The sequence below is a fragment of the Chiloscyllium punctatum genome, chromosome 22, assembly GCF_047496795.1.
Source record: "Chiloscyllium punctatum isolate Juve2018m chromosome 22, sChiPun1.3, whole genome shotgun sequence".
Lineage (NCBI taxonomy): Eukaryota > Metazoa > Chordata > Chondrichthyes > Orectolobiformes > Hemiscylliidae > Chiloscyllium > Chiloscyllium punctatum.
In genome coordinates, this window is record NC_092760.1 from 43,119,720 (window position 1) to 43,139,250 (window position 19,531).

Sequence of the window (19,531 nt, forward strand, 5' to 3'; positions counted from 1 at the left end):
GGCAGAAGTGCTTACCAGTGAGCTAACATGCTGCCTATTTATTAATCAATAAATAGCTGATAAAATGTCACATGAAAGATTTTACAAATTGATTTTCTGTTTCTCTTTGACAATTATTTTAAGCAAACTTATACACTTTATAAACAAAAACTTCTGAAACCATTAATATATTTTCTTGCACAACACCTCTATTATTAAAATTTGCAAGTGTATCATAATAAGGCCTAACTTGGAGATGATATGTTCCAATATGTGTTGAGATATTTCAATAAAAATGTAATGCTGCTTCTCAGGTTTTGCACATCACACATTTTTTTGGCTCATTTCCATTCATTCAATACATAAAACAGAATTTTCTCAGTTTCAATCACTTTCCCATGGGATTGCTCATTCTGAGGCAGTAAACATGTTGTTTAATTATAAGTTATTTAGGATCATAGGAAAACCTAAGGGAAACTGCTTTACAGTTGACCAGATATGTCAAATTCAATTTGTATTGAGCCATACTCAGATTTATAGAGACTCTTTGAAGAATAAATTTCATGATAGTTCAGTATTCTGGAAAAGAAATGTAGGTTAACAAATTAAATAATAATTAAATAATCTTATACAATATAGTCTTCAATTAGATTAATGTATTGGACATTTAGCCACATTGGAGAAGGAAAATAGGTTTACACTTGAATCATAGAATAGTTACACCACAGAGAAGGCCATTTGGCTAATTGAGCTTGCTCAAGCTCCAGGAGCAATTCAGCCCTTTCCATTACCATGCCCATTCCATTACCATGCTATTTCCCAAAACCCTCCATACTAACTCTCATCACATTCCTCATCCAGGGAGATCTGCCTTTGGTTGCTCTACTTTTCTCACTGTGGCACCATTACACCAAATTATACCAACATAACTTCCTAATTAAAGACAGACCATTGTTCGATTTTAGATTTGTCAGTCCATATTTTATTCTAACCTACTAGGTTTTCAACCTATTAAAACTGTCCCTCCTCCAATTAAGTATTTTCATTACGATTTGCTCCCTTGTCCTTCTTTAGATCTAATCTAAACCTATGATATGATAATCGCTGTTCCCTAAGTATTTTCCTACTGGACACACTTGATCAACCTCACCTCCAAAACCAGATCAAGCAACATATCTTTCCTCAATGAGTTGGAAATCTACTGTCAAACAAAATTCTCTGGAACACATTTCAAAATTCTTCTCACTTTCTGATATTTAACACTGTTGCTATTCTTATGATATTAGCACAACAAACACTATTATCACTCCTCTGTAATTCTTGCAGTTACCTTGCCAATTTAGTCCTCTGTATCTTTCTCACTATATGTAGCCTATCAGAGTACATCCTAATGCCTCTATCTTTTCCTAACTCTCACCAATGGATTCTTCCATGACTATTCCAGAATGTCCTCAACCTCTTCAATCTTAATATTCTTCTTAAACAATACTGCCATTCCTCCATCTTCCTTTTTTCCTTCACACCTTGTGTCCAGAAATACTCAGTACACAAACCTACCTCTTTTTGAGCCAAGTTTGATTACTGCTAATGCTATAACATTTACACATGGTATTTTGCAACTACAGGTCATCAACCCTGTTATTGTACACTGTTTATTAATATTTATTATATATTACTTATATTAATGTAAACTTGAATTAGATACTTTTGTATACTTCAGTCTGGTCACACCTTCTACCTTAGCATACCATACTCTAATGCTTTCTGTAACACTGTGCGTACCTCGTTTATCCTTGCAAGCACTAGTTTCAATCTTAACCCCCTGCCAGTTAATTTAAAACCACAGATCATTTGACCAATTGCTGGACCAAGCAACAATGGCCAAGCTAGTTTTTGATGTGTGGTTCAGTATCCTTCACCATCATGCTATTAACTTGCAGTCTAACTGTCTAGACCATAGATTTCTGTCATCTTGAAATACAGACTGGTTGCAGCCACTTTTTTCAAAAGGTAATAAGATAGGTCCTTCAGCAAAGCCTCCAATAATCATATTGTAAGACTCTTACTGCTGGACAAACCTGAGTGTCATTTTTACCAAACCTGAGACTATATCAACATATGCCATAAGAAATTGTTCAATCTAGTAAATAAACTGATCATTTGATCTTGTTGAGTATCACTATGTTGAACATATCCCTCTATTTTATGCTAATTTATAGGTTTATATTATGTAAAGATAGAAGGTGCACATCCTTAGCTTGATTCCTTCATTCATGATTGCATAATTTGCTCTGCTTGAAAGATTTTTGTGACTCCTTATTCCACTGCCTTTTCGTACTAAATATCCACATAGAAGGTCACAAGTTCATGCCACAGCTCCTTTGATTTCAGCTGGGCTATCACATCATTTAAGAAAAGGGAATTTGAACTTCAGAAGTTGAGAATTAGTCAGGAAAGTCAAGTTAACAGCACGGAGGTGAAGGGAGAAGGTAGCGATGTATACAAATTTGTTAAAACACTGCCACATTTTGATGAGAAAGATATTAAAGCCTTCTTTATGTCACTTGAAAAATTGGCTTGGCAGATGGAGTGGGCAGAGAACTTGTGGGTAATGCTAGTTCAGACTAAGCTGGTAGCTAGAGCTAGTGAAATATTTGCAGCTCTGTCAGATGAGGGGTCCAGAGATTAAGCAGATGTCAAACAGGCTATTTTGAGTATTTATGAATTGATTACAGAACCTTATACACAGCAGTTCAGAAGCATAAAGGATGAACCAGGTCAGACTTATGTTGAGTTTGAAAGAATTAAACATAGTAATTTTGATAGATAGGTGTGAGCCTTAAAAATAGATAAGACATATGAGGCTCTAAAAAAGATTATTCTGCTGGAGGAGTTTTAAAAACTCATTTCCAGAGATGATAAGAAATCATATCGATGAACAGAAAGTTCAAAAAGTTAGAAGAGCAGCAGAGATGGCAGATGAATATGTGTTGGTGCAAAAGGACCAAGATTAGCTTCTGGCAAGAATTACATCCGATGAGGGATAGAAATTGGGAGAAGGGGAGATCCTTCACTACAAAACAAAGAGTAGCTCACATTGGGAATAGTTTACCCCAGGTGAAAAAAGAAGCCCAAGAGGGTAAAAGGGAGGTAAAAGGCCTCAGGTGTTTTCACTTTAATGGAATGGGACACAAAATTACAGTGCCGATGGCTTAAAAGGGGCAATGGGAAAAGGTGTTTTCACTGCCAGAAGGTTTCACTGCAATCTGCTTGTTGAAGAAAGGCACTGTGGGAAAAGATGTGGTAAAAATGAGGCTAAGCCAGTGGGATTAGTGAAAGTAGTAAAGGAAACCCCCAAAAAAGTCGAGGAGCTACAGGAGAGTGCACAAGGTAGGCAGAGGCTGAATATTGAGTTAGTGTCTGATCTCTATACCTCTGGGGTACCACCTCTGGGGGTAAAGTTTACTCAGGAAGAATGGGGGTTCATCATCCAAGATTTGGACAGGTTTAGACAGATCCAGTCAAGGACTTGGACAGATTTGAACAGATGTGAGGTACGAAAGGTCTTGGCAGATTTAAACACTTGGAGACCAGTATCAGAGATCTTTAAATAAAACTTAGGTGAGCCAATTTGTTTAATTTCAGTTATTTGTGGTTGGTTAAATTAAAAGTGAGGGAAATGGCTCTTAAGGTTGCTAAAGATGTTCTGGGGTTTGAAGATGCTTCATAAATTTGCCAAGAAAATTTAGAAAGATAGAGGAGGGATATACTTTGAGAATTGGCAAATAGGTTAGAATTGGGTTTAACCAGGGACAAAAAGGAAAGCTGAAATTATTTTGGAGTTGGTCAAACACTTAGATGTATCAGAAAAACAGACAAGTGCAGGAGAGTTAGAACAATTTAAATTTCAGCTGGGGCAAATGGAGTTAGAAAATAAAGAAAGGGAAATAAATGCCATGTTAGAGAAAAACAAGGTTATGCATCATGTGGTGGAAAATGGGATTAGAATAGTTAGGAGCTTGTTTTCATTGGTGCAGACTTGATGTGTCCAAGAGCCTTTTTCTGTACTGTGGACCTCGAGAACTTGAATACCTTGAGGAAGGGTTTTAAGGTATCGCAAACCTTAGATAAAATCTTCAGATTTGGGCGTCACTGGGAAAGAGGTGCATGGAACAATGGAGCAGGAACAATTGACATTGGGATGATCTGTGGATCAAGGAACATTTAGAACGCACCGTTGGCAATAAGAGCAGGAAGAGTGGGAATTGCAGGAGTTTAATGGTTGGAGCAAGGGAGTGGAAGTTTGTCATACAAGGGGGATCTGGAAGCATGTTTCTGTGACCCACCAAAAATGAGCTGCATGATTGACTGCAGCTTGGACAACACAGCTTGGAGAGAGAATAGTCCACTCTATATTGAGGTTTAAACTCTCATATCTTTCATATCAGGAGGTGATGTCCACTGCTATGTTGCTGGTCATTAGATTCTTTCATAATTGGCCTGCAGCTCTTTTTCAAGATAAATTAATGAATTGATTATCCAACCTTTAAAATATAAACTTGTATGAACAAAAATTTACTTAATGTATTCCAAAATTACAGTTTGCAGATTATTGTACACTTAAGAAATCCTTTAGTATAAAAACCTGAGATAGATTCTGTGGGATTTTTTGTTTCAGCAAAAATACTTTGAAATACACTGTGAACTGAATTCTCAAAATAATATTTAAATAATATCTAAAATAAAATACTACTCTATTATGAGCTCCTCTCAGAGTCAGGCAAGCCTGTAACTACATATGACAGTAACAATACCTGTGACAATAATGAAAATCAAGATTTTGTTTTGAAAAATCAAGCATGTTTTCTTCTTATTATGGAGAAAATTGAGTCAACAAATCACTTTGCTGTGATCCATGTTTGACAGTGAAAGATGGTTCAAGTAGAAAAGTACAACCCTTGGTTAGTAATGGTGCATTACAAAGTATTGGATGAAAGCTCATTATTGTGGGAGAAAGCTTTATTATATATTTAACCATCTTATACCAAACCCATATGCATTTGATAATAGTACATGGAATTAACATCCCTTAGAAATCTGAGAAATGTGTTGGGAAGGAATAGAAAATGGCATGAAAGGAGTCAAAGTCCAATCGCAGACTTGAAATTTCACTGTGAAAACTTCTTTTGTCCTGGTTTGGTATCAACAGATACTGAATGAGAGACTCTGCTTGCCAGACGGATCTGTGAACAAACCACTGAGACTACAGAGTGGAACATAAAACCTTTAATGAAATTGTAACCATATGTCCAGCATTTGAAAAGTTTGGTCTTTACAATTGCATTCATTAATTCCATTGTGTTAGAATTTTAAACATTTGCTAGTAATTTCAGTTGGAGCACTGATTTAACTCTGGGTTTGTTCTTGTATACAAGGGTCAAGATTAGAGTGGTGCTGGAAAAGCACAGCAGTTCAGGCAGCATCCGATGCTGCCTGAACAGCTGTGCTTTTCCAGCACCACTCTAATCTTGACGCTGGTTTCCAGCATTTGCAGTCATTGTTTTTACCCGGTCTTGTATACAACAACAGCAAGTAACAATCTGTCATATCTCTCCAAAATATATCTTCTAAGCATGACTTTTGTCAGAATATAATATATATATAATATATATCAGGAATCACTTGACATTAAAAAAGCTGTTTTTTTGTAGACTAACTATTAGATTACGTTGATACTTGTTTCTGTCTGGATAAGATAGAAAACTCAGAGTTAATGGATTCAAAAATTCATAGCAGTCCTTCATTTTGAAACAAAATGATTTTGTGCAAGCAATAACACTTAACAAATCTGGTTTAGTATGATTACAGTAAACATGCTCCATGATCCATTTTTTCTTCATCATTGCCTGATTGGCAGAAATATATCCCTTTGCACTGCAGTTCTTGACTGCTTTTAGCATTGTGTATGGATGTGATATAAATTTCAAGGTTACGATACAACTTTTAAGGTTCTCCCCCATGAAAGAGCTATGAGTGAATTGACTTTATAGTTTAGCATTTGGAATGTATGTAAATGCTCATTAGCAAACTGAGTACTTTTAGTTCAATTTAAGACAAAGGAAAGAAATACTTGGAATGATTGCAGTAAATCCTGTCTCATATATCAATATGTTGAATTAGGCAGCAGAAGACTTGCAAAGATTTACAAAAGATTTTAATTGTAAAGTTTAGTACACCACAAGTATCAGTTTCCACCTTTTGCGTCTGGACCGTTTCCTTGTTCAGATGTCCACCATGACTGGGAAAGAACTCAGCTCTTTTCCTCCTCAATCATCCTGTTCAGAGCAGGTAGGATACGTACCTAAATCTTCTGGTGCAGAAGTAGGGACATATCACTCTGTCACAAGAGGCCCTACAAAGAACTCAACTTCTTTTTACCTCCCACAGAATTGCTACAAACACTGCCCTTGAAACAGTATAACAATAATAGGACAGAAAAAGGAAGAGCTGTTGTAAAAGGGCGAGGACTCACTGAATAGGTTGGAAACCATTATTTTTACATCAACATGTCCAGCAATGATGTTACACAACTTTGGTGTAGGTAGGATTCTCTTGGCTCAGGGACACTAGGGACACTACCACCGTGGCACAAGACCCCCTAGCTTTATTTTAGTTTAATAACTTATCACCAAATCACTGGAATAACTAATTAGCAAAGAACAAGCACTGCCCATTTGGGACAGTTCAACAATAACAAACATTAAAAAGTTGGGGAAAACAAGGGAAATTATGTCATAACTCAGCCCTTTTTCATTTTAATTTAAATAATCAACGAAACAACCAATTAAGAGAACTCATCCCTTCCTTTTTTTAAAAAAAAACTGTCATCTATTCAGATATGCTACTACACACCTTTGTACAGTTTATACCACCACCAAATCACTCATGTTTCTTGTTAAAAGAACAGTGTGCACTGCCCTTGATGGGCTCTGCTTTCAACAGAAGTGGGGGATAGATAGAGAAAGAGAGATGAGATTAAATTAGAGTTGTACGGGTAAAATAAGGCACTCTTCCACATTCCCCTCACCAACACCCTCCCCACCAAACCACCCAGTACCTATTTTCTCTAAAAAGGCATCAAGACAGTTGGTGGACACCACATGCTCCCTCTTTAAAGAATCAGGCATGAACATAGCCCGGAAGAGAAGTAGGCAGACAGGAGAACTCATCTCTTTTTTATCCCCAAACCTGTTTGGAGAGCTGTTATTACACATTCCTGGAGGAACTTAATCTTGGGTCCCCTTGCTCAGAGGTAGGGACATTAACACATCACCACAAGAGCCCACTGAAGGAATGATTAACAAGCAATATTCCAACACGTCAGTTTTCCTTCTCCCAAATAATTTTCTCAAGATGTTATCACACATCTCTGGAGTAGATAGCTCGTGGCTCTGAGGTAGGGCCAAAACCACTGTGCCATAAGACCCCGGAGAATCTCTTTTCTTTTATTTTACTATATGCAGAAGCGTTTTCACACAAAACTGAATGTTCAACCTGTTCAGAGACACTATTTCATACCTCTCGAGCAGGTGAGACTTGATACTGGACCACCTGGTTCACAGGAAGTGACAATACCACTGCAGCACAAGAACCCTCCAGAACCATCTCTTTATTCTGAATCAGTAGAGAGATTTTCACAGTGAAAAATCGAGGTATAACCCTTTGGATACACTGAAGCATTTCAGCTATACTTTCTTTGCTAAATCAGTTACCCCAGTACAACTGCACAAAGTCTTGCACTGCCACCCTATTTGAATGGAGGAACTGCCATACAGTTGTGCCAGAATCCAACTGAAAGGGCTGTGCCAAAATCTTGATCTCTGTGTCATCACAAGATGGGTCCTCCATCAAGCTCACAGACAGTGGCATTCTCACAATGTGCTGTCCTAACCTGCGATCCCGTTCAGAGTGGTCTACATTTAAATTCTATTCCATGGCTTTATAAAGCAATAGCGCAGCATATTTTCCACATGTCACCTTTGTGAGTATTGGGTTGTCCACCAGCAACATTCCATGAACATAAGTGGCAATATAGCAATCAGAGGTCACAGCCATCCAGAAAGCTCCTCTTATAGTCATGCTCTCACAAAGGTAACCAATAGACAGGCCAAGCTGGTGAGAAAGAGGTCAGCTGTCTAAACTGGTTTTTGATTGTGTATTCCTTCAACTGTCAGGGAACTCTTGTTGCAATCGATGCTTTTTACACACTTGGACTGGCAGTGTGCCATAATGACAATGGCTACTTGATGCACCAGCTGCTGGAACTCAGCGTTCCTGGCAATCAAATCAATTTCACAATCCATCTCCACCAGCACAGCTGAGCTTCCACCTTGCAGCAATCCAATGAGGCCCTCCTTTGTTTTTTGACCTTGTAGTTTAAGTGCTTTACTCTACCCTTCCTTATGGGCCTGTTTGCACTGCCAGGCTTCAGTCAGTTGCTAAACTTCCCTTAGGCCTTCTTACGTCTCCCTTCTGTAGGAAGGATGTTGTGAAACTTGAAAAGGTTCAGGAAAGATTTACAAGAATGTTGTCAGTGTTGGAGGGTTTGAGTTACAGGGAGAGGCTGAAGAGGCTGGGGCTGGTTTCCCTGGTGTGTCGGAGGTTGAGGGGTGACCTTAGAGATTTATAAAATCATGAGGGGCATGGATAGGACAAATAGACAAGGTCTTTTCCCTTGCGTGGGGGAGTCCAGAACTAGAAGGCACATGTTTAGGGTGAGGGGGAGAAATGTAAAAGGGACAGAGGGGGCAACCTTTTCATGCAGAGGGTGGTGCGTGTATGGAATGAACTCCCAGAGGAAGTGGCGGAGGCCGGTATAATTGCAGCATTTAAAAGGCATCTGAATGGGTACATGAATGGTAAGGGTTTAGAGGGATATGGGCCAAGTGCTGGCAAATGGGACTAGATTAGGTCAGGATATTTGGTCGGCATGGACAAGTTGGATCGAAGGGTCTGTTTCCATGCTGCACATCTCTATGACTCAATGACTCTATGACAATTTGTGACAAATACCCTGTCTTTTTCCCAGCATTGTAGAAAGAGCCCTTTGTTACCTGCTGTTATTCTAATCGAGGACTGTGCAGAAAAGATTATGGCGATAGTTATATGATTGTTCTGTGGAGCAGAGAAGGCAGTCATGATGCTAAGCATTCTGAGATGGTCAGTGCTATGGACAAACTTTACTGTGCCAGTGAGTGAAAATCGATGTACCTGGCATAAGCCCTTCTTCAGGAATGAGGAGGGTGTGCCAAGCAGGCTAAGAGAAAAGGTGGGGAGGAAGGACTTGGGGGAGGGGCGTCAGGAATGCGATTGGTGGAAGGAGGTTAAGGTGAGGGTGATAGGCTGGAGAGGGGGTGGGGGTGGAGAGGCCGGGAAGATGATTGCAGGTCAAGAAGGCGGTGAGCAACATGAATTGACGACAAGCAACATGAATTTGACTGGGACAACACTACCATTATAGGGCAACCCAAACAGAGAACAGCCAGGGAATTCCTAGAGGCATGGCACTCCTCCACAAACTCTATCAACAAACACATCGACCTGGACCCAATATACCGGCCACTACAGCGGACAGCTCGAACTGACAACCGGAAGCGGCAGAGACAGGCCACTATAAATGCCGGAGGAAACAGCACAGAAGCGCTTCACAGGAGGCTCCCAAGCACTGAGGATGTCACTTAAACAGGGGACGAAACGTTTGCAAGACAAATTCCCAGCTCGGCGAACAGAACCACATCATTTAGTATCATTTTTGATTCCTCAGATATTAAACAACTCCAGCTCACAGATAGCAAAACTTAGACAACCTTCAGGATCAGGCTGATGAATGGTAAGTAACATTCACACCACACAAGAACCAGGCAATGATGTCATCATGCCAGAAGCTGACCATCTCCACTTTATGTTCAATAGTATTGTGTATTACCATCACTGAATCACCAAGTAGCCAAATCCTGTGGTTACTGTTCACCGGGAGCTTAATTGTATCAGTCATATAAAGACTGTGGCTACAACAGCCGGTTGGGGATTTCTGAAATGAGTAACTTATATTCAACCTCCACAAAGCATGCCCATCATCCACAAGAGGAAGGTCAGGAGTGTAATATCTGGATGAGTGCAGCTTCAACAATAAGGAAGAAGCTCAACACCATCTAGAACAAAGGAACCCACTTGATTGGCACCCCATCCATCACCATAAAAGAATGATAGAAATGTGTAAAATTAAAGGGTGCACTGCAGCAATTTGCCAAGTCTCCTTTGATGGCACATTCTAAACCTGTGGCCTCTACTATCTAGAAGGACAAATTAGTGGGAACACCGTCAGCTGTACGTTTCCATCCAAGTTACACACCAACCTGACTGAGAACTATATCATTCCTTCATTGTCACTGGATCAAAAACCTGGAACTCTTTCCTTAACAGCACTGTTGGATCTATACCAAACAGACTTAAGCAGTTCAAGAAAGTTGCTCACATCACTAACTTCTCGGGGCAAATTGCGATGGCTAATGAGTAATGAGTAACTTTACCTTCCAACTACAAATGAATAATAAAAAAACTCACACTATTTTAAATGCTAATTATTAAAAATTCACTCATTTAACATGAAAGTAACTGGCTTGGACAGCATTTATTGCCCACCCTTAGATGCCCTTGAGAAGGGGTGATGAACTGCTTTCTTGAACCACTGCATCTGTGTGTTGTCGGTTGATCTACAATGCCATTAGAGAAAGGATTCCAGAAATATGCCGATGGAAAATGGTGAGACAAGTATGCAGATGTCATAGAGTCATAGAGATGTACAGCATGGAAACAGACCCTTTGGTCCAACCCGTCTATGCCAACCAGATTTCCAAACCCAATCTAGCCCCACCTGCCAGCACTTGACCCATATTTAAAACTCTTCCTATTCATATACCCATCCAAACGCCTCTTAAATGTTGCAATTGTACCAGCCTCCACCACATCCACTGACAGCTCATTCTATACACATACCACACTCTGCGTGAAAAAATTGCCCCTTAGGTCTCTTTTATATCTTCCTGCTCTTACCCTAAACCTATGCCCTCCAGTTCTGGACTCCCCAGCCCCAGGGAAAAGACTTTGCCTATTTATCCTATCCATGCCCCTCATAATTTTGTAAACCTCTATAAGGTCACCCCTCAGCCTAGGACACTCCAGGGAAAACAGCCCCAGCCTGTTCAGCCTCTCCCTGTAGCTCAGATCCTCCAACCCTGGCAACACCCTTGTCAATCTTTTCTGAACCTTTTCAAGTTTCACAACATCTTTCCGATAGGAAGGAGACCAGAATTACAAAAAATATTCCAACAGTGGCCTAAACAATGTCCTGTACAGCCGCAACATGACCTCCCAACTCCTAAACTCAATACTCTGACCAATAAAGGAAAGCATACCAAATGCCTTTTTCACTATCCTGTCTACCTGCGACTCCACTTTCAAGGAGCTATGAACCTGCACTCCAAGCTCTCTTTGTTCAACAACACTCCCTAGAACCTTACCATTACGTGTATAAGTCCTGCTAAGATTTGCTTTCCCAAAATGCAGCACCTCGCATTTATCTGAATTAAACTCCCATCTGCCACTTCTCAGGCCATTGGCCCATCTGGTCCAGATCCTGTTGTAATCTGAGGTAATCCTCTTCGCTGTCCACTATACCTCCAATTTTGGTTTCATCTGCAAACTTACTAACTGTACCTCTTATGCTCGCATCCAAATAATTTATGTAAATGACAAAAAGTAGAGGACGCAGCACTGATCCTTGTGGCACTCCATTGGTCACAGGCCTCCAGTCTGAAAAACAACCCTCCACCACCACCCTCTGTCTTCTACCTTTGAGCCAGTTCTGTATCCAAATGGCTAGTTCTCCCTGTATTCCATGAGATCTAACCTTGCTAATCAGTCTCCCATGGGGAACATTGTCAAACACCTTACTGAAGTCCATATAGATCACATCTACTGCTCTGCCCTCATCAATCTTCTTTGTTAATTCTTCAAAAAACTCAATCAAGTTTGTGAGACATGATTTCCCACGCACAAAGCCATGTTGACTATCCCGAATCTGTCCTTGCCTTTCCAAATGCATGTAGATCCTGTCCCTCAGGATTCCCTCCAACAACTTGCCCACCACCGAGGTCAGGCTCACCGGTCTATAGTTCCCTGGCTTGTCTTTACCGCCCTTCTTAAACAGTGGCACCATGTTTTCAAACCGCCAGTCTTCCGGCACCTCACCTGTGACTGTCGATGATACAAATATCTCAGCAAGGGGCCCAGCAATCACTTCCCTAGCTTACCACAGAGTTCTCGGGTATACCTGATCAGATCCTGGGGATTTATCCACCTTTAACCGTTTCAAGACATCCAGCACTTCCTCCTCTGTAATCTGGACATTTTGCAAGATGTCACCATCTATTTCCCTACAGTCTATATCTTCCATATCCTTTCCCACAGTAAATACTGATGCAAAATATTCATTTAGTATCTCCCCCATTTTCTGTGGCTCCACACAAAGGCCGCCTTGCTGATCTTTGAGGGGCCCTATTCTCTCCCTAGTTACCTTTTTATCCTTAATATTTGTGAAAGCCCTTTGGATTTTTCTTAAGTGTATTTGCCAACGCTATCTCATGTCCCCGTTTTGCCCTCCTGATTTCCCTCCTACTTCCTTTATACTCTTCTAAGGATTCACTCTATCTATCCTGTCTATACCTGACATATGCTTCCTTCTTTTTCTTAACCAAACCCTCAATTTCTTTAGACATCCAGCATTCCCTATTCCTTCCAGCCTTCCCTTTCACTCTGACAGGAATATACTTTCTCTGGATTCTTGTTATCTCATTTCTGAAGGTTTCCCATTTTCCAGCCGTCCCTTTACCTGCGAACATCTGCCTCCAATCAGCTTTTGAAAGTTCTTGCCTAATATCATCAAAATTGGCCTTTCTCCAATTGAGAACTTCAACTTTTAGATCTGCTCTATTCTTTTCCATCGCTATTTTAAATTATGGTCGCTGGCCCCAAAGTGCTCCCCCACTGACACCTCAGTCACCTGCCTTGCCTTATTTCCCAAGAGTAGGTCAAGTTTTGCACCTTCTCTAGCAGGTGCATCCACATACTGAATCACAAAATTATCTTGTATGCACTTAAGAAATTCCTCTCCATCTTAACCTTTAACACTATGGCAGTCCCAGTCGATGTTTGGAAAGTTAAAATCCCCTACCATAACTACCCTATTATTCTTACAGATAGCTGAGATCTTCTTACAAGTTTGTTTCTCAATTTCCCTCTGACTATTGGGGGTCTATAATGCAATCCCAATAAGGTGATCATCCCTTTCTTATTTCTCACTTCCACCCAAAAAACTTCCCTGGATGTATTTCCAGGAACATCCTCCCTCAGCACAGCTGTAATGCTATCCCTTACCAAAAATGCCACTCCCCCTCCTCTCTTGCCTCCCTTTCTATCCTTCCTGTAGCATTTGTATCCTGGAACACTAAGCCGCCAGTCCTGCCCATCCCTGAGCCATGTTTCCGTAATTGCTATGGTATCCCAGTCCCATGTTCCTAACCATGCCCTGAGTTCATCTGTCTTCCCTGTTAGGCCCCTTGCGTTGAAATAAATGCAGTTTAATTTGTTAGTCCTACCTTGTCCCTGCCTGCCATAACTGTTTGACTCACTTCTGTTCTCAGCTGCACCCGTCTCAGATTGATCTCTTTCCTCACTATCTCCCTGTGTCCCACCTCCCCACCTTACTAGTTTAAATCCTCCCAAGCAGTTGTCGCAAATTTCCCTGTCAGTATATTAGTCCTCTTCCAATTCAGGTGCAATCCGTCCTTCGTGTACAGGTCACTTCTACCCCAAAAGTGATTCCAATGATCCAAAAATTGAATCCTTCGCCCATACACCAGCTCCTCAGCCATGCATTCATCTGCTCTATCCTCCTATTCCGGCCCTCACTAGCTCATAGCGCTGGGAGTAATCCAGATATTACTACCCTGGAGGACCTCCGTTTTAAATTTCTACCTAACTTTCTGTAATCTCCCTTCAGAGTCTCAACCTTTTCCCTTCCAATGTCGTTGGTTCCAATGTGGACAATGACCTCCTGCTGGTCCCCTCCCCCGTGAAAACATCCTGCACCCTCTCTGAGACATCCTTGATCCTGGCACCAGGGAAACAACACACTATTCTGCTTTTTCTATGCTGGCCACAGAAATGTCTGTCTGTACCTCTGACTACAGAATCCCCTAACACAATTGATCTCTTGGAAGCCGACGTACCCCTCGTTGCATTAGAGCCAGTCTCAACATTAATTTTTTTTTTGAAGAGTTTAGCAGGAGGTGGAGGGTTGGGGATAATGAAGTTGATTTTATTTTCAATTCTTGATTTGTGCATATAGCTTCATGACTGCAGTTTCTCTTTGGTACTGTACCTGTGATTTACCTTACTATGAGCATCAGCAGCCAAATTGCCTGTTAAAGGATCATGTCTTTACCTAAGTTTCACCCACATTTCTTTCCAAGTAAATGTGGTGGACACCAATCAATGCTAATGGACTTTAAAAAACCATCTGGATATCAATGATTTCAACTCTGGAGGCTCTCCAGAACCAACAAGCTCTTTTCTGAAGTGTGTTGCGTCGGACAAAGATAAAAGAATGCAATATTATCCGGAAAGGGAGAGAAGCCTGATAATTACATCACAGCTTATGTCACAAAAGAATGTCAGTTTAATTAACCTCCAAACATTCTATAGAGATGATCCTTGAAGACAAACTAGAGTCAACTGCAAATTGTACACAAGTTTTCATGTTAATGTTAGGATATTAATTGTTACTACAGCTTCAAAATGTATCTAATTAACTCATCCCAATGAGCTCTAGAGACAAAACAATGCATCATTGGAATGCACTTCTGTGTCACAATCTGATACCATCATATGTGATTCTGAGAAAATAATTACATTCCCTTTTGGTAACTCATATTGAAAGAAAACAGCTGTCACAGTACTGTGATTGTATGTTTAAGAGCTTGATTTCCAAAATTGCTTTGAACATAGCTTTGCTGTAAAAACAAATCAATGGGGCAGAAGGTATCGTTAACTCAAGACATTGTGTGCTTAGATAATAAAAAAAGGAAACAAATTAATATTCAAACAATGTAATGCAATTATAAAGTTGAAACCTCCCTCACTCTTGAAGAACATAATTCTCCTGTTCCTTTCTGTTACAAAGTATAGGCATTCCTCCTCCTCTACAATTGGGTTGAAATCATTATTTATTTATTCATTCCAAGATATGAATTTCCAATCTCATTCTCTCCCTCAGCTTCCTTTCTTCCTATAATATAAAATACTTTTAAAATCCAAGCACAGCAACACTTCAAAAATTCTTGATTCATCTCTTCTCCAACTTATGATGTTCTGTATGATGGACCTAACAGTTCAACCAGTTTTCTAAATGAATAAATTAGGCAAGCAACTCTCAAATTCTCAAAACGCCTGCTGTTCTACGACAACAGGAACATTATAATGTGTAATGCACAACATATAATACTTAGCGAAGTGTTCCAATTGTTAAAGGCTTTGAACAGACTTTTGGTGCTGTGTGCAATAGCTTGTTTTTAAGTCTACATGGTAAACATTTAAAAATGTATGTTATTTTTAATCTCTTGTGATAAACCCAAATTCTTGCCCCTTCCCTGTTTTGCCACATATAGACAGTGAATTTGACAGGATAGGTCAATTCAGAAAAATGTAGTCGGTGCTCCACTCCTCGGAGCAATTCCGTGATTCTTCCCGAAATGACATGTGGAAAAATTATAGAAGAACAAGGTCAAGTTTGGCTGTAGTATAATTAACAATTAAATCAGCTGATGATGGTTCTTGTCTTATGTTAGCACCTGAAGAATGGCCAGTTAGTGGAGGACAGCCAGCTATCCAAGATCAATATTATTGTACCGATAACAACAGTGCACCATGGTTTATCAATAGACTCCTCTGTGAACTTCCATTGCACAGCACCATTGTATACCACAAGTAGTTGCCAAATTGCCATCTGTTTTCTCATTTTACTTCCAATCTCAAAAATTCACTAATCCTCAGCTATTTCAAGTCAATTTTAAATTGCATTGTAATTGGCTGAGTGTTAACACTTCTTCAGTGCATCCAGAGAGAAAAAATCTACAAAAGGAATTGAGCAATGTTGTTGATCATGGACTACCCTGGAAATCATTAGTTGGGAATTATGTTATTATATCTCTATGAAACGTGCTGTCAGTAATAGAGTCATAGAAACGTACAGCATAGAAACAGACCTTTCAGCCCATGCTGACCAGATAACCTTAACTAATCGAGTCCCATTTGCCAGCACTTGGCCCATATCCCTCTAAACCCTTCATATTCAGATATCCATCCAGATGTCTTTTAAATGTTGTAATTGTACCACCCTCCACCACTTCCTCTGGCAGCTCATTCCATACATCACCCTCTGCGTGAAAATGTTGCCCCTTATGTCTCTTTTAAAATTATCCCCCTCACTCTAAATCTATGCCCTCTAGTTCTGGACTCCCCCACCCTGGGGAAAAGACTTTGCCTACTTAGTCTATTCATGCCCATTACGATTTTATAAACCTCAGCTTTCGACACTCCATGTTGTCACTAAAACTGTGGCTTTATCAAAAATTTGGGAAGAAAATATTGTGATTCCATGCAATTATCGTACAGCGTTTTCTTTTATCTTTTTCACTGAAAGATCAAGATTTGGTTATTAATATGAATGGATATCAACTATAAACTCAATATATAATTGTATGAATAGACTTGAAATAAAAGACGTTTTGACCATCGAAATGGAAGAATTCAGCAAATAGTGTCGGTGCTACCATTCCCATGTTCATCTCAATATGCTTGACAATGCGAAGAACACATCAGAAAATGTGTCAAAAACTAAAATTATCTTTGGGAGGGCTAGGCAAAAGGGGCATGCCCAAACCCACCATTGCAACACCACCTTTAGTGTCTTTTAGTTGCCATCACTACCATGTCCCACCCATCTCTCCAGCAACATACTCTGATGATGTAATACTAGATATAGTTGCTGCCCTACCAATTTCAGGTACTACTATCCTCCTATTCCATTGAATTCTTGTCATATGGCTACATCAAGTTAATGAATAGATTGCAAGGTATGACCCCAAACACCAAATGAAACCTGGAATTCATGTAATAAAAAAGAATGTTAGTTATTTACCTTGAAGCAGCGGCCTTGATTGTGGGCCTTTGAGCAGAGTAGCTTTCAGTTTCTTTTGAGTTACCAGATTCTTTGGGATTCTGTCACTTTTTCTGTGTTTTCTAAGTTACAAAAGGGCAACTGAAAGCAGATGTGGGAGTCTCTCCTGACTGGTTACACTTCACATTGTAATCAATTAGATATTTTTGGAACCAATGTTATTCTGTGCACATGGAAACATGATTCAGGTCTACTGACCATCAACTATAATCACTGGATTGTTGCTGCACCCTCCAACTGGATGTTGTGAGTATTTCTTACTGGGTCTTATCAGTTCAGCTTTGACAGAGATGTGTGGTGCAATATCCCTCAGAGAACCTCAGTGAATAATGAAAAATGGGTGAAAAGGAGACATGCTGCCTTTTTTATGACACTAGCTGCTCTACAGCAAGTTTAAAGGCCTGGTTTGAAAGATAAATGAATTATTGAGTGGTGACTGAATTGCTAGAGTGAGTGAGTTTGGTTAGTGGCTGGTCAGTGTGTAGTTGACGAGAAAGATGAGATGCCTATTTGGGTAAGGTGGAAAATGGTGCTGGGTGGTAAGTGAGTGGAGGATAGGCAGGATGGAGTGGATGAGTAGTATGTGGTGTGGGGTGAAGGTAGGGGTTAGCTTAGAGGTGGATAGGGAATAATCAGATTGTTTCTGGGGCAAGAATGACTGTGCTAATAGTATTGCATTCCAACAGTAAGGTTTAGTTTTAATCTGTCTAATATTTCCTGAGTAACTACTCAGTCAAGTTCAATTAAACTGTCAAAAACCCTAACTCAGAGTTAGAGATACTTTATGCAGTTGCAGGGTAAAATTTCCAACTGGAGTTTGAAATTTCTAAGATAATTCTCAGGACTCTTCAACTGTCTACTCATTTCTTGATTTCATTTTTTTGCCTGAATTTTAACAGCATGGAGCCTTCCAAACACTCTTGACCTCTTGACTCCTCAGTGAGTACCTTACACAGGATCTGTGTAGTTCAGCTACCTTTCCAGGAGAACAGATAACTGCAGCATTCCCAAAATAAAGCCTGCCTTTGTGCTTACCTGACTCCCCTACTCATATCCCTAATTACTAGCTGTTATATTTGAATATCTCTTCAGTGACCCCCAAACTGTCCTGATGATTATACTGAAAGTCTTGCAATTTACCCCTCTGCTATTGGTGGGTAGAAATGAATGTTGCAATCTCACTTACCATTGACTACACTCAATCAAAACTACAAACTCCAGACTGCTGGCTTTCCCCATATAATTAGATTCAAAGAGAGGATTTCATTAAGGTCTGTCTGTGATTTTTTTTTAAATTTACCCATCAGGATCTGGGAATCATTGGCTGGGGCCAGCATTTATTGCCCGCCCCTAGTTATCCTTCAGAAGGTGACAGTGAACTGCTTTCTTAAAATATTACAGTCATCTTGCTGTAGGCACACTCACAATGCCGTTGAGAGGGGTGGGACTATGATTTTGAAGCATGTGACACTGAAGGAATGGAGATACATTTCCAAGTCAGGATGATGACTGACTTGGACAGGAACTTGCAGTAGGTAGTGTTCCCATGTATCTGCTGCCCTTGTCCTTTTGTAGAGATTGTGGGTTTGGGAGGGACTATGTAAGGAGCCTTGATGAATTCCTGTACTGCATCGTATAGACTGTATACCCAGCTGCAACTGAGCATCAGTGGTGGGGGGAGGGGTTAAATGAATGTTTGTGGATGTGGTGCCAATCAAATAGGACACTTTGTTCTGTGTTGCTGGAGCTGCACTAATCCAGGCAAGTGGGGGATATTCCATCACACTCCTGACTTCCGACTTGCAGACGGTGGTAGTCAGAAGGTCAGTTACTCCCCACAGTACTCCTAGCCTCTGAGCTACTCTCATAACCACCATATTTGTATGGCTAGTCCAGCTCAGTTTCTTTTCAATCGCAATGCCCGGTGTACTAAGATAGGGAGATTCAGTGATGGTGATATCATTGGATTTCAAGAGGTGACAGATAGATGGTCATTTCAAAGAGATTGTCATTGTGTGGCACAAGTGCTACTTGCCACTTACCTGCCCAAACCTGGATTTTGTCCATGTCCTGCTGCATTTACATATGGACTGCTTCAGCATCTAAGGAGTTGCAAATGATGCTGGCCATTGTACAGTCATTAGTGAACATTCCCAATTTGACCTTATAGTGGAGTGAGGATCATTGGTGAAGCAG

General features: G+C 40.3%; 1 protein-coding gene and 1 pseudogene across 7 annotated transcripts in view; both read right to left on the minus strand.

Moving 5' to 3' along the window:
- The window catches only part of LOC140493583 (synaptotagmin-7-like), a 698,518-nt gene that overhangs the window by 293,694 nt on the left and 385,293 nt on the right, over positions 1-19,531 (minus strand). The gene's annotated exons all lie outside the window — the stretch shown is intronic.
- Positions 7,744-19,402, minus strand: LOC140493859 (elongation factor Ts, mitochondrial-like; annotated as a pseudogene).